The sequence below is a fragment of the Saccopteryx bilineata genome, chromosome 5, assembly GCF_036850765.1.
Source record: "Saccopteryx bilineata isolate mSacBil1 chromosome 5, mSacBil1_pri_phased_curated, whole genome shotgun sequence".
Taxonomy (NCBI): Eukaryota; Metazoa; Chordata; class Mammalia; order Chiroptera; family Emballonuridae; genus Saccopteryx; species Saccopteryx bilineata.
In genome coordinates, this window is record NC_089494.1 from 86,651,533 (window position 1) to 86,666,834 (window position 15,302).

The window sequence follows — 15,302 nt, forward strand, 5'->3', positions numbered from 1 at the left end:
CACTTCAGGGGAAAATGACAACTGTCTTCAAGTTGGCAGATAAAGTAGCTGCATTTAAAGCCAAACTGGATTTGTGGGGATGACGCGTGAACAGGGGTATATTTGACATGTTTCAAACATTCGCGGGAATTTTGGAAGAGACTGAGCCCAAGCCTTCATTGTCCCAGCTGGTGCACGATCACCTGTATTTGCTTTTATAAGAGTTTGAACGCTAATCCCCAACCACAAAATACCCACGAATTGCCAAGGAATGGATCTGCAATTCATTTGTCAACCAACCAGGTGAATCCAGAGTGTCTATGCAAGAAAAAGATCAACTACTGGAGATCGAAAATGGCAGTGGTCTTAAAAATATGTTCGAGACAACAACTCTGCCGGTATTCTGGATTAAAGTCACGGCAGAATACCCCGAAATCGCCACAAAAGCACTAAAAACCCTGTTGCCATTTCTGACATCCTATTTGTGTGAAGCGGGATTTTCTGCAGTGACAGCAACCAAAACAAAATTACGGAATAGACTGGACATAAACAACACACTTTGGCTGTCATTGTCTCCCATTACCCCTAGATGGACCGTCTCATTGCAGAGAAACAAGCTCAGGGCTCCCACTGATTTAGCGTTATGGTTGTTGAGAGATAGGCTACTATCTCTCATTCTATATAAACATTATAATAAATAACCCTTAACTTACAATATTCATAACAATGATGAGTTGTATTTTTCATGCACTTTATATTTGTTTTTGTGTTGTAGCTTATTTTTAAGGCATGTTTAAACATTACCATAGCGACTGGAAAGTGTTTGGAGGCAGAGTGGATGTTACTCATGTAATGTTGTTGATGTGATGTTAAGAGGATGCTTCTAATAAAGTTGCATACGAGCATGCAGTGGATTCATGTTTATTTTTATTGTCATAGGTTCATGATTGGTAGTGAGCCTGAACCTATCATATTACATATTGATGTCAGACATGAGACATTGTCAGAATAACAAATTTAGATACAACATGAATAATGAGGACATGCTCGTTCCTCCTTTAACTTAGCCCAATAAATATCATAAGTTCGACAATTATATTTAAAAAATACCACAGTTTTTACGCCAGTCGCATAATTTTATTTTGTGCATTTATCCATCCCACTCTAAAGGCTGGTCTGTGAAAATATTTTCTGACATTAAACCGGTCTGTGGCCCAAAAAAGTTTGGGGACCACTGGCATACTTCAAAGATATAGAACAAATATTCCAAAAATTTATATGGAACCAAAAAAGAACACGAATAGCCTCAACAATCTTGTAGATGAAGAATAAAGTGGGAAGTATCTCACTTCCTGATATCAAGTTATACTACAAGTCCATTGTACTCAAAAGAGTTTGGTCCTGGCATAAGAACAGGCATACATGACCTAACCTTGCCAAGAATGCTGGGGTTTGCCACTGAAGGCTGAAGGTGCCCAGGGCCATCGGCCCCATCTACGACACTGTGGATGAGCCTAGGGTATTTCTTCCAAGAAGCAGGTAGCTGATCTCATTTGCACAAGGGCCACTTAACTATGTCTTGCCTGAATAGTCAGGTTTTTTATTCTTCCCACGAAGATCTCTGTTGTGGGTGTTGATAGTCCTATTTTCTGCTGTTTTGTTTAATATATAGTATTTCCTTTATTCCTCCTACCTCAATGCCCTACTCATATTTCAGGCTGGGACCTACTCCTAATTTAGAGCTCTCTTTCCCCCTTTTGCCAACTTCTATTATGAATCTACCTTTGCCACCCAGCTTAGTGTATCCCAAGGTTCTCTTTACCAAGCCACAGTCGCAGAGCTCCAGGGAAAAGCAACCTGGTCTCATCTCTCCAGGCAGAGGAGAACAGAAGCTCCATCTTCACACATGCTGCAGATGGCTTTTCCAGTCTACCTGAATCATTACCAGCTAGAAGCAGCAGTCATTGGGACTTGGACGTGAGCTGCAAAGTATAGAATTGTACAACAATTCCAGTGCCATGCAGACTTTTCCTGGATGTGGATTTTTTCTGGACTCCTGCTCCTTGGGACAGCTCCTAACAGACTGAACTGGGGTTGGGTTGCATTTATCAGGGATTTGGCATGGTGTTGGGGCCAACTTGGGCTTGGTGAACATGTTAAGGACACTACTCTTTTATGGATTCTTGCTGTATTGGCCAAGAGTTTGCTTAAAGGCTTTAATCACTGTAAAAAAAATAGAAGACTGGATAAAGAAGATGTGGCCCATATACACCATGATATACTCTTTATCCATAAGAAATGATGACATCGGATCATCTACAACAAAATGGTGGGATCTTGATAACATTATATGGAGTGAAATATGTAAATCAGAAAAAAACAAGAACTTCAGGATTCCATACATTGGTGGGACACATAAAAATGAGACTAAGAGACATGGAAAAGAGTGTGGTGGTTATGGGGGATGGGGGGAGGGACGGAGGGAGAGGGGCAGGGGGAAGGGGAGGGGCACAAAGAAAACTAGATAGAAGGTGATGGAGGACAATCTAACTTTGGGTGATGGGTATGCATCATAATTGAATGACAAGATAACCTGGACATGTTTTCTTCGAATATATGTACCCTGATTTACTGATGTCACCTTATTAAAATTAATAAAAATTTATTTATTAAAAAAAAAGAACAGGCATACAGATCAACAAACAGAATAGAGAACCCAGAAATAAACCAACACTTTTATGGTCAATTGGTATTTGACAAAGGAAGTAAGAGCATACAGTAGAGTATAGATAGTCTCTTTAATAAATGGTATTGGGAAAATTGGACAGGTACATGCAAAAAAATGAAACTAGACCACCAATTTACACCATTCACAAAAATAAACTCAAAACAGATAAAAGACTTAAATGTAAGTAGCAAAACCATAAACATCTTGGAAGAAAACACAGGCAATAAATTCTCCGATATCTCTCGTAGCAATATTTTTTCGATTTATCTGCACGGGCAAGTGAAATCAAGGACAAAATAAACAAATGAGACTATATCAAACTAAAAAGATTTGCACAGCAAAAGAGACCATGAACAAAATAATAAAACAACCCAGACAATGGGAGAACATATTCGCCAATAGGTTTGATAAGGGGTTAGTAACCAAAATTTATGAAGAACTTCTAAAACTCAACACCAGAAAGGCAAACAATTCAATTAAAAAATGAGTAAAAGAACTGAATAGGCACTTCTCCAAAGAGGACATACAGATGGTCAATAGGCATATGAAAAAATGTTCAATGTCACTAATCATCAGAGAAATGCAAATTAAAACCACAATGAGATACCACCTCACACCTGTCAGAATGGCACTCATTAACAAAACAATACCCTATAATTGCTGATGAGGGTGTGGAGAAAAGGGAACCCTCCTGCACTGCTGGTGGGAATGCAGACTTATGCAGCCACTGTAGAAAACAGTATGGTGTTTCCTCAAAAAATTAAAAATGAAACTGCCTTTTGATCCAGCTATCCCATTTTTAGGAATATATCCTAAGAATACCAAATCATTAATTTAAAAGAAGAAATGCACCCCCATGTGTATTGGAGCATTTTTTACAATAGCCAAGATGTGGAAACAGCCCAAGTGTCCATCAGTGGACAAGTGGATTAAAAAGCAGTGGTACATATACACACTGGAATACTATACAACTGTGAAAAAGAGGGATATCTTACCTTTTGCAACAGCATGGATGGAACTGGAGATTATTATGCTAAATCATATAAATCAGACAGAGAAAGACAAATATTATTTGATCTCACTTATATGTGGAATCTAATGAACAAAGTGAACTGAGGAATGGAATAGAGGCAGCGGCAGCATCACAGGGACCAGAGGGACAGCTGTCAGTGGGAAGGGAGGAGGGGATGGGATCAGAGAAGGTAAAGGTATTAGTGAAATTATGTACACATAACACAGAAATATAGTTAACAGGACAGCAGATCCCAGAGGGAAGGGAGGAGGGAGCTAGAGGGAGGAGGCAAAGGGCTATAAAAAAGGACACAGGGGAGAGGGGTGAGGATGTTATATTCAGTAGGACACTTGAATCAATGTAAACACAATAAATTAAAATTAATAAGAAAGAAATAGAAGTATCTTAAAAAAATAAAAAAGAACTGAGATGTGTCCTTGCCTCGGCAGTGTGGCCAACCCCCAGGTGAAATAGGGAACTTCTACTCCAGTAACCACTGCTGGGTGACGGCAGGGAAAAGCCTGCGGAGGGAATGGCCATGGCACACAGGAGAGAATGATCTCAGTGAGAGTACAGTTGTCGTGGACGTGGGAGCCTCGAGGTCGACTCAGCACGCATCTCAGGCAGCACATTTGCTTCAGTCAGAGCTTCGGCTAATCTTTGAGGAATAGAGAGAATATAACTGAATGCTTCATCACAAATTCATAGGGGCTTTTTGGTCACAACTCCTTGGGCACAGGTCACCGTCTCAAAGATGACAAAGACGGTACACAGCCCATGTTTGTGTCAAGGAAACATTCTTGAGTCCCTCAAGTGACAGTGATAGATCCTGAGGACACAACGATGAATTGGATCATCACCCAGACACAGGCTTAGGCTGCCTGGTGCAGAAGGAGATATCCAGGCAGGAAACCAGGCCCCACGTCCTCCTCCAGGAAATAGGATTCTGTGTAGCTGCCAGCTCGTTCCTTCTGCCACCAGCCAGAAAGGGCATTGGCCCACGTGTCATCTACCAGAAAGGGTGTGGGTCACACTGCAGTATAGACAGAGCAGTAATCTTGTTGGGGGGGCTGCTATGGTGGCAGGTGGCTGTGCTGGGGCCGAGGACAGGCCACTGATCCACGTTGGCCAGGCGCTTCCTTTCACGACAGAGCCGCTGGTTCCTCAGGACACCCAGGATTTATCCTGCCCTCATTGCCCACCTCCCTGGTTTCCCCAAATCCAGCGAATGTCACATGCTGAATGTCACCCTGTCACCATCACCATGGGTCAGAGCCACTCCCATCTTGTGTGGGGTCACTACAGTGGTCACTATAGTTCCAGGTGGGTCAGCCTCTGGTCTTCCCCTCTGTCCCTCTACTGAAGACCTTTCTGAGCCTGACTTTCACTCAACAATATGCTAACCCCTCCCCGGGCGGAGGAGGCTCTTGAACGGGCTGTGGCTTCTGCAGCAGCCTCGCTCCTCACTCTGCTCTGGGCCACACGGATACAGTGTGAGGGTCTCTGCATCACGCCCTTCAGCAGGGACTGCACTATGGCACTGCTGGACGTCCCACCTCAGTCCTTCTCCTCGCCAGGTCCACTCAGCCTTAGGTGAAACTTCCTCCATGGAGGGGAAATGGGAGCTGAAAAACTAGTTCACTTGATGAGATGGTTGATTTCAAAGTCACCCTTCTCATTATGAGGGGCCATTTGGGCAGGTATTGCCATAAATGCTGGTTCAGTAGATGTGTCCTCACGTTACCCTGGAGCTTGGTCCACAGCTAATTATTCACTCATCCACTTAGCTGTGCCACGTGGACACCTATGTCCCTGCACCATGTGGGGACGCTCTTCTGATTGTTTAATTTTCATAACAACCTGGTTGGTACTTACTGTTGTCCCCATTTTAGCTGAGAAGGAGGTAGGGACCAGCCAGTGTCACAGCTGGTAAAGAAGACTGGAATGGGAAACTGCTCTCTCTGTAACTTTCACATCTCAGGCTCCATGGCCCACCATGGCTGGGTGGGGATGGTTTATGAATAATGCTTTTATGGGTTGAATTGTGACCCCTACCTCCTTCCTAAACAGAAAGCTGTGTTGAGGTCCTAACCCTACTGCCTCAGAAAGTGACCTTGTTTGGAAATAGAATCATCTCAGATGCAATCATTACAATAGAATATTGTAAGGAGGCTCTGTGACAACTTCAAGCATACCAAATTCTGCATCATGGGGATGCCTAAAGAAGAGAGAGAATAAAATTGAAAACATATTTGGAAAAATAATGACAGAAAATGTCCCTCACCAGGTGAATGAAATAGACATACAAGTACAGGAAGCTCAGAGAGTCCCAAACAAGATGAACCCATAAAGGCCCAAACCAAGATATATCATAATTAAAATGCCAAAGGTTGAAGACAAAGAGAGAATCTTAAAAGCAGCAAGAGAAAAGCAGTTAGTTACCCACAAGGGGGGTTCCGTAAGACTGTCAGCTGATTTCTTAACAGAAACTTTGCAGGCCAGAAGGTAGTGACGAGAAAGATTCAAAGTGATGACAGCGAGCACCTACAACCAAGATCACTCTACCTAGCAAAGTTAGTCTTCAGATTCAAAGGACATACGAAGAACGTCCTAGATAAGAAGAAGCTAAAGGATTGCATCACCACCAACCCAGTATTATAGAAAATGTTAAAAGGTCTTCTTTAAAAAGAAGAAAAAACACAAAGCTATAAAATATGAACAGTAAAAGAGCAATAAATATAAATACATATCTATCCACAATTGAATCTGAAAAGCAAAATAAAAAAACAACCAGAACAGAAACAGACTCATAGATGCAGAGAATACTTTGACAGTTGCTAGAAGGGAGAAGGGTTGGGGAAATGGATGAAAAAGGTGGAGGGATTTAGAAGTACAGACTGGTTGTTACAGCACAGTCATGGGGATGGGTGTAGAGTGCAGCAGGAAACAATGATCTTCTCCTAAGTATGGATGGTATCAGATTGGTATGAGACTTCTCAGGGTGATCACCTAGTAAGTTATATAATGGCTCACCCCTGGGTTGTCAAATGAAACTAAGATTGTATGTCAACTGTAATTGAAAAACAAAAAAAGATTTAAACATAATTTAGAAAATAATTATTAATTGTAAAGACTATTTGATGATGTTTATTCATTATAAAATACAATCAAAATTATCTTTCTGTATAAAGATGACCAAAATATGGTTGAGCTTTCCCTGCATACTCTGCTCTTTTGCCCTGTTAGTCTGTGTGATGTTTTTAACAAATATTTTCTGTGGTTTTAAGAAACAATGCAGATAGAGAGTGAACAGGATTTATTTGGGGTCAGAAGTAGGTGAAGGAGTGAGTATAACAATTGGACATGGCGGGCCGGGCAGACCTTGCTCTGAGCAGGGTCGGGAGATGAGTCTTCTCCCTCCCAGACAGCACACAGGCTGCAGCACCGAGGCAGCCCTCCCCCTTCAGTCGGGGTGGCACCCCTGAGGTCCTGCCGAGCTGGGCCTGGGGAAGCCACAGTGTCCGGGAGCAGGTTCTAGTTTGGCTTTGACCTGATCATGGACCAGGCCCCGGCAGAGGCTCCACTTAAGGTAAGACCTCCCCCACGGAGCAGACACAGGGAGAGAGGATAGCTAACTGCTCAGGCAGGGTCTTAGCAGGGGGTCTCCAACTCTGCCAGGCTCCCCCCAGGCTGTTGGCTTTAGAGAGCAGTGCTCAGTGATAGGGCTTCCTGGCTGGCTGTATCCACTTGATAATCAGGTGTAAACAGGAGGCCAACATCAGAAGGGATCTGGGCTCCCTGGGCCTGAAACGCTGTGCTTCCTGGAGGAGGGGCACCCGTGGCTGGTGGTGTCTTCAGGCCCGACTTCACCCCACAGGAAGGCAGTTATCAGAACTTCGATATCTAAAGGGACTAGTTAAATAGATAGATAGATAGATAGATAGAAATAGTGTGATTCTGGCCCCTGAGCACACTAGGCTGTGGGCAGGAGAGCCAGCCCAGGATGTCCCCCTGGAATCCTGTGTGGTTTGTGAGTTTTTAGGGTCCTCCCTCTATTCTGCTAGAAATCCCAAGACATACCTTCCTGGGGTCATGCAGTGACATTTTTCGCCCGTCCAATCGGAGGTAGTCGGGCCCAGCCGGGCCGACTGCAGGATCAATACGTGGGTTCCCCGACTGCTGGGCAGTGGGGACTTTGCTTGCTATCTTCCGGGCTGGGAAGCAGGGTGGGAAGTGGGAGGAGCTCCGGCTGCTTTGCCTCCTGCAGGAAAGGGAAGAAGGGAAGGTGTGGGGGCCCAGAGGCCCCTCAGAGAGGCCCCTCCAGGTAGACATCACCTCCAGCTGCAACTGAGGCTCATAACCCCCTGAAACCGAGGGCTGCCCCCAGGGAGGCTGCAAGAACAGGGTCTTGATCAGCCAGGAGGGTGAAGGTCAGCCACACGTGCAGAGCTCAGCAGCTGCCCGCTGAGTGCCCAGGACCACGTGAACAAGGCGCTTTGTCCCATGGGGGTCCCAGCCCTCCCCCAGCCTCCAAGCCCCAACGCCCTCCAGCAGGGCTTCACCTCTTCTCCCACGGCCTCGCCGGCCCCACCCAGGCAGCCCTATGCTTCCCGAGGGACCCCTAGTCACTGTCTCCTGAGGGGGCTGGTTGGAGGGTGGGGTGTATACCAGGCGCAGGACACAGCCGCTCCTTCTGAGAAGTGGACGGTGCTCGGCCACATGAAGGACCAGGGCCCCGCAGGGAGAAATGCCCTGAGTCCATCAAGCCCAGGCACCCCCTTCTAATGGCGGCTTGGAGAGACTAGGAGGCCCACGTGAAGGCACAGAGGAGCTTGCTACATTTTCTTCAGCCTGTGGCCCTCTCCCCGTAGGGGCAGCCACCCGGTGACACGGGCCAGACCACCAATGGCTGAGAAGTCAGGGTGGAGAGGGGGCTTCCTGGGTCGCTGGAGGGCCCCCCAGGATTACCTGAGGCTGCTGCCCACCACGGCCTGCTCCCCGCGGTCAGCAGGGGCCTGACTGATGGTACTGTGAGAGGTCTGGGTCCCCACTCGCAGGCTCTCCCTGCCTGGGGGACAGTTTGAAGGGTGGCGCAAGGGAGCAGCAATGGCTGGAAGTTTTAACTGGGCAGCAGGAGAGGAGGAGGGGATGGAGATCTGTGGTCTGCCCAGGGGCCTGGAGGGCAGACGAGGGCCAGGAGGGGGGCGAGGGACAAAGGTAGACTGGGAAACAGAGCTGGAGGCCAGGTGGCTGGGGAAGATGGAAGGAAGGGAAGGGGGACAGGCAGAGCGGGGGATGCTGGTGATCACAGAGGACCCGTTGGGGCTGCAGACTTTACGGGTCACCAAGAGAGGTTTTGGCCTGCTGGTGTTAATGTAGGTCATGGATGGGCCCAGCGGGGGCACAGGAGCCGGGCCAGGCTGAGGCCCAGGGCCTGCAGTGGGGGCCGGCCCAAGGCAGGGCTCCGGGCAGGAAGGTGAGTGGAAAGGGTCAGTGGAGCAGGACGTGGTAGGTGCAGGGAGAGCAGGAAAACGGGTCGCTTGCTTTCTCTTCATCGTTCGCAGATGCAGAGTGAGAGTCCAGGCACCGTGGGGTTCTGGACTATGAGGTGTCTGCCTCTGTTACCTCACGCTTTGTCCTTGTGACCTCAGAACCTGAGAATTCTAGAGAGATCTGGAAGCCCTGCCTGAGCATAACTGTGTGCACTGTAGACATAAACAGAGGCAGTACTTGGGCCAGAACCAGGGCAGTCCCTTTTACAACTTGATTCGGCCTGTGTCCATCCCCTTCTGGCAGCCATGGGACACCATTTTGCGGGCTTACCTGGATGCCTTGCAGGCTGGTGCTCTGGAGGGGCCCCTCCTTCCTGGCACATCCACCGTCTCCCAGTCACTCTTCCATGGGAGGGTCAAGGGGCTCAGCCCGTCCCTGAGCTTGGGAGCCCAGGACATGGCAGGCTCAGGAATCTCCTAGAATGAACAGGAATAACCACAGTGGTGCGATTCAGCTGGTTCATACTGGTTTAGCAGAAATGATATCTAATTTTTAGTTGAGTTCAGCAAACTGGTTGTTAAAATGGCACTTGTAATTATGGTTCTCTCTAAGGCAGGCACCTGGGTAGTCATCCAATGTGGAAATTTACATTCCTTACTTTTAAATTTTTTTATTTTTCTGAAGTGAGAAGCAGGGAAGCAGAGAGATAGACTCCTGCATGTGCCCAACTGGGAACCACCCTGCAAGCCCACTAGGGGGCGATGCTCTGCCCATCTGGATCATTGCTCCATTGCAACCGATGCCATTCTAGAGCCTGAGTTGGAGGCCATGGAGCCATCCTAGTGCCCGGGCCAACTTTGCTCCAGTGGAGTCTTGACTGCAGGAGGGGAAGAGAAAGACAGAAAGGAGGGTGGGAAGGGCAGAGAAGCAGGTGCTTCTCCTGTGTGCCCTGACTGGGAATTGAACCTGGGACATCCACACGCCGGGGCTGACTCTCTACTACTGTGCTAACCAGCCAGGTTCTCCTTACTTCTTCTTAACGTTCATCTGTGAAACAGCATATTCTAAGTGCCCATAGTAATGTTCATTCCGTCCATAGGTGAAAAAAATTGCAAGTGAGGATGCCAATCAAGAAGCAATATGGAAATATCTTAAATAACAGTTTCATTGTTTTTGTCAGATATTATTTAATGTTTTTATTAATATTTTAAAATTATTTTTTATAATATTATATAATCTAGTTTTGTGTACCTCCTTTATCATTCTTATTTAAGTATTAAATACATGAAATAATTAACTACATTTTGGTATATATTTTTTTAATGCTTAAAATGGTAAAGAACAGGTTGCTAAATTATTTGAATCCCACCACTGGACACTGACCTGTTTTTGCTTAGATTATCAAATAAAAAAATGACTACTGCCAATACAACCATAGCTCTCTGGTGTGAATGAATCAAAATTATACTTGTTTTTTAAGTCAGGTTGGCAAAAAAAAAATTTTTTTTTGTTGTGTGCAGAATTTTAGTAATTAGTTTATGTGCGCCACGAGATAAAACACATTGAAAATTGCTGCTCTAAACTGATAGCATCCTAACAAAGACCACAGATAACCAGGCAGTCCTATAACTATGTCATCCAGAGCAGGTGGGTTTCTATGCCTGGAGAATGACCAAAAATAGAATTACAGTTGCTGGTCTGCTATGTGATTTGATTAGACCCAGGAGGAGGGTGCTCAGTTAATCCACAAAATCAGTTAAAAGGGGAGATTCATAAAAAAGAATATATGGCCATTTACATAATTTATTTAAATACACTCTAAAATGTATATACATGTTTATGCTTCAATATTTTGATATAGAGTCAACTCATTCTTTAAGAACTGTTCTGCTGGCCCTGGCCTGTTAGCTCAGTGGTAGAGCATCGGCCTGGCGTGCAAGAGTCCCGGGTTCGATTCCCGGCCAGGGCACAAAGGAGAAGCACCCACCTGCTTCTCCACCCTTCCTCCTCTCCTTCCTCTCTGTCTCTCTCTTCCTCTCCCATAGCCAAGGCTCCATTGGAGCAAAAGTTTGCCCGGGCGCTGAGGATGGCTCTGTGGCCTCTGCCTCAGGTGCTAGAATAGCTCTGATTGAGACAGAGTGACGCCCGGGATGGGCAGAGCATCGCCCCCTGGTAGGCGTGCCGGGTGGATCCTGGTCGGGCGCATGCGGGAGTCTGTCTGACTGCCTCCCCGTTTCCAACTTCAGAAAAATGCAAAAAAAAGAAAAAAAAAAGAACTGTTCTGCTGTTTGGTATGCCTGTTTTTCTTTCTTATATGAACCATGCATATAATGTATCTTCTATAGTTGACAGTGTCAAAGTCTTTAAATCAGATTGAAAACTTAAATATAAAATGTATTTTTATTTCTTGGCCTATAATTTTCTTTCTTGGTAGTGTCGTTATCTGGTTTTGTAATTAGGATAATGCTGACCTCTTAAAATGGGTTTGGGAGTTTTTTCTCATTTTGAATTTTTTGGAACAGTGTGAGGAAGATAGGTGTTAGTTCTTCTTTGAATGTTTGGTAAAATTCCCCTATGAAGCCGTTTGGTCTAGGAATTTTTTTTTTTTTTTGGATTTTTGATTACTGCTTCAATTTTTTAATATGTCTGTTCAGATTCTCTGATTCAGTTTTGGAAGATTGTGTTGTTTTATTAGGAATTTATCTATTTTGTCCAGATTGTCCAATTTGTTGGCATATCATTGTTCATCATATTTTCTTATAGTGCTTTGTATTTCTTTGGTGTCAGTTTTTACTTTTTCTCTCTTTCATTTTGTTTATTTGGGTCCTGCATTGGCCCTTTAAGGGAGGTCTTGTGTCTCTAGCAGACCCCCATATCTCTTTGGTAAACAGAATTCCTGTTGTTTTTCACAGCGGTTGTTATATGGGAACCTCTCCCAGGCTCTGGTGTTCTGGGCTTGGGAGCCCAGTATGGGGTTGAAACCCCATGCTCCTCAGAGGAAACCTTTGCAGCTGAGATGTCCCTTCAGAATCTCAGCTGCGGCCATGGAAGCTGGCCAGCCCTTTTCATGTCTCTGCCTTCCTACCAGTCTCGATGTGGCTTCTTCTATAAATCATTGTTTATAAGCCTTCTCTTCAGCTAGTCTCCAGTTGATTATTCAGGTTGACTATTTTATATTTTATTTGTAACTCCATTTCGCCCTGGGAAGAGGTGGGCATACCTTTTGTCTACTCTGCTGCCATCGTGGATCTCCTCAGAATGTATTCTGAGACAGAATCTTTCTATACTTCTGGAAGTTTTTGCAGCTTTATGGTTATAAACTTCCCAATTACTCACCAATTTGCCTTTATTGAATCTTTTCAAAATAATAAATTTTTTTATAATAATATTTCATTTCCCCAATATTTTATTTTATTATGAAATTGTAATAACAACTGCAATTGTCATAAATAAGTTTCAGAACAAACACAATTAATTTTTTAAAAATTATTTTTAAAATTGATTTTAGAAAGGGGAAGGGACACACACACACACACACACAGAAACATTGATTTGTTTTCCCACTTGTTTATGCATTCATTGGTTGATTCTTGTATGTGTCCTGACCAGGGATTGAACCTGAAACTTTGGCATATAGGTAATATCTTCTAACCAAATGAGCTACCTGGCCAGGGCTAGCACTGATTCTTGACAAGAATATAATTCCATGGATGGGGCAGAGATTGCACATTGAAGAGAAGCCAATTAGTTGTGTGTAGGAATAAGGTTTTGTAGATTTAGCACAAGCATTGCCTTGAGTGGCGTGCAAAACTGTGTGCTATTAGTAATGATCTACAGTGCATGACAATGAAACACAACATGTAAGGATTTCATTGGGCAAGTAGTTCATACTTGTAATGTAATTTTAAAGTTATGTCAAGAAAATGTGAAATTAACATTTTTTTAAAAATAAAAATTTATTGATTTAATGAGAGAGAAAGGAAGAGGGGGGGGGGAGAGAGAAATGGGAACATCAATCTGTTTCTATATGTGCCCTGACCAGGGATCGAACTAGCAACCTCTGTGCTTCAGGATGATGCTCCAACCAACTGAGCTATCTGGCCAGGGTTTTTTTTTTTAATTATAGCGATTAATATAACACTTCCTTAATCTGGCTTGACAACTCAAGAGGGATTTGTTTTATTTGTTCTGCAGGAAACAGAGTAATATAAAGAATACTTTGTTTGGAGTAATAAAACCTGGATCCATGTCTCAGTTCTGCCACTCACCAGCTGGGTGTGCTTGGGCTTCATTTGACCCACCTCAGTGTGCCTATCTGGGTGTCTGAAAGATGTACCCTGAATAAAGATTTAGAGTCAGCCCATAAGGGTCCAAAATAATCACAATTATTAGAAGAGATTTTGGAGAAAATCTTCAGTTTTATAGAAAATTTATTGCATTAGAGCTGTCAGTTGTAAACAGCACATGTCAACTTGGAGTGATTAAGCATAGAAAAAGTTTATCGAAAGGATGTGGGGGCATACTACCGATTCCTTGGAAGGGCTGCACACCAACTCAGAGGCAAAGCTGCCAGAATCAGCATGCTAAAAGCATCATAACTGGTCTTTAGCTGCCACGAAGACATTATACGCAAATGCTTGTATCACTTCTGCATCAGGAAATTGCTTTTACAGCAACCAATGCTGACATCACAGTTGTCAAGGACAACCTTGTAGCTCGCATACTGTGAGTGTGTGTGGGGGGAGGGGAGAGTGAAAGGGAACCCTTTATTCTGTTTTGCTTGAGTCCTCAGCTTCTGAGTCCATTCCATGTGAATGGCTCTCTTTTTGCTTGGTAACAAACTTGGGCTTCATTATGAATAATGCTAGGAAAGCAAGTATTAGCAAGCCTTTCAGGTAGAAATGCACTAAACACAGAAAGGATTTAAAGTCTGAGCTGCTGAAATGAATGCCGAACGTCTACCTAGGCACAAAGAGCTGTGTTGGAGATACGTGCCTAAGTGAATATCCAGTGTTCAGTGAGCAGAAGGAAGAAGACCTCTGTCCTCATTTTGGGAGGAGGCAAGCCACTGAATCCTTCAAAGCTTGAGGGAGTTCTATCATGGCGATAGCTAGGAACGGCAGCTTTGTAATTGTTCTCAAGGTAAGGAGAAGAATTGAGATGAGTGTCCAGGCCTTAATTAATACTTTTTGAAGGTGATGAATGATCCCATCTGGCTGCCTGCTGGAATGGAAATAGGAATAGGATGTATACCTAATGGGATAATGGAGCGGTGCTTCAGTGCTTTAATTTCCCAATTTTAGAAGGATTTACACAGCTGTGATTAACCTGACAAATCAAGAAGGGGATGATTCTAAGGGATCCAAACAGCTGAGCCAACCTGGCACTTCTTCCTCCTGCATCCTTGAGGGCAAGGGCTTGGCTCCATTTTTGGTATAGCTTCTCTGTCGAGTTCTAAGGCAAGGTCCCACTGACACCAAATGCTGAAGTTTGGGCCCAGATTCTCTTTGTGTGGTCTTCTCGTGTGCCTGTGGAGGCTGCTTCTAATCCTGTTTTGAAATAGACTGCAGTAGGGAAGATCTCTTTCACAGATAACCAGCCAGCTATTGCACCCAAGGTGGCCTTTGGATTATCAGCCATTTACATGTATAGCAAATATTTATTGAACACCCACAATGTTCAAGACACAGGGCTAGAACTGCAGAGCTTAGAAAGAGAGGGAAGAACACAAAGCTCTGGACTCAGGAAAGTGACAGGAAGGACTAACATATTGCATGGAACACCATCTGGAAGGGACTCTTTTATATGTTAGTTTAATAGAAAATAATTTCTGTTTTCATCTCAGGCTACCCTGCACTGTGAAAGTTGTGCCTCCTCGGTGAGCTGGCGATGTGTGTGAATGAGCTCAGGAGTGCTGGACCTGTTTGGTACCCCCAGGGAGGGTCAAGGGCTCGTGAGGCTCAGGAGCCTGAGCTCCACCTTCTGGAGTTCACTGCAGCCAAATCCTTAGTCTGGGCATGTGGATGCCAGATCTACTTAGGGCAGCCCAGTCAGGGTCTTTTGTTTGCCAGTTTAAGGTTAAAATAACAG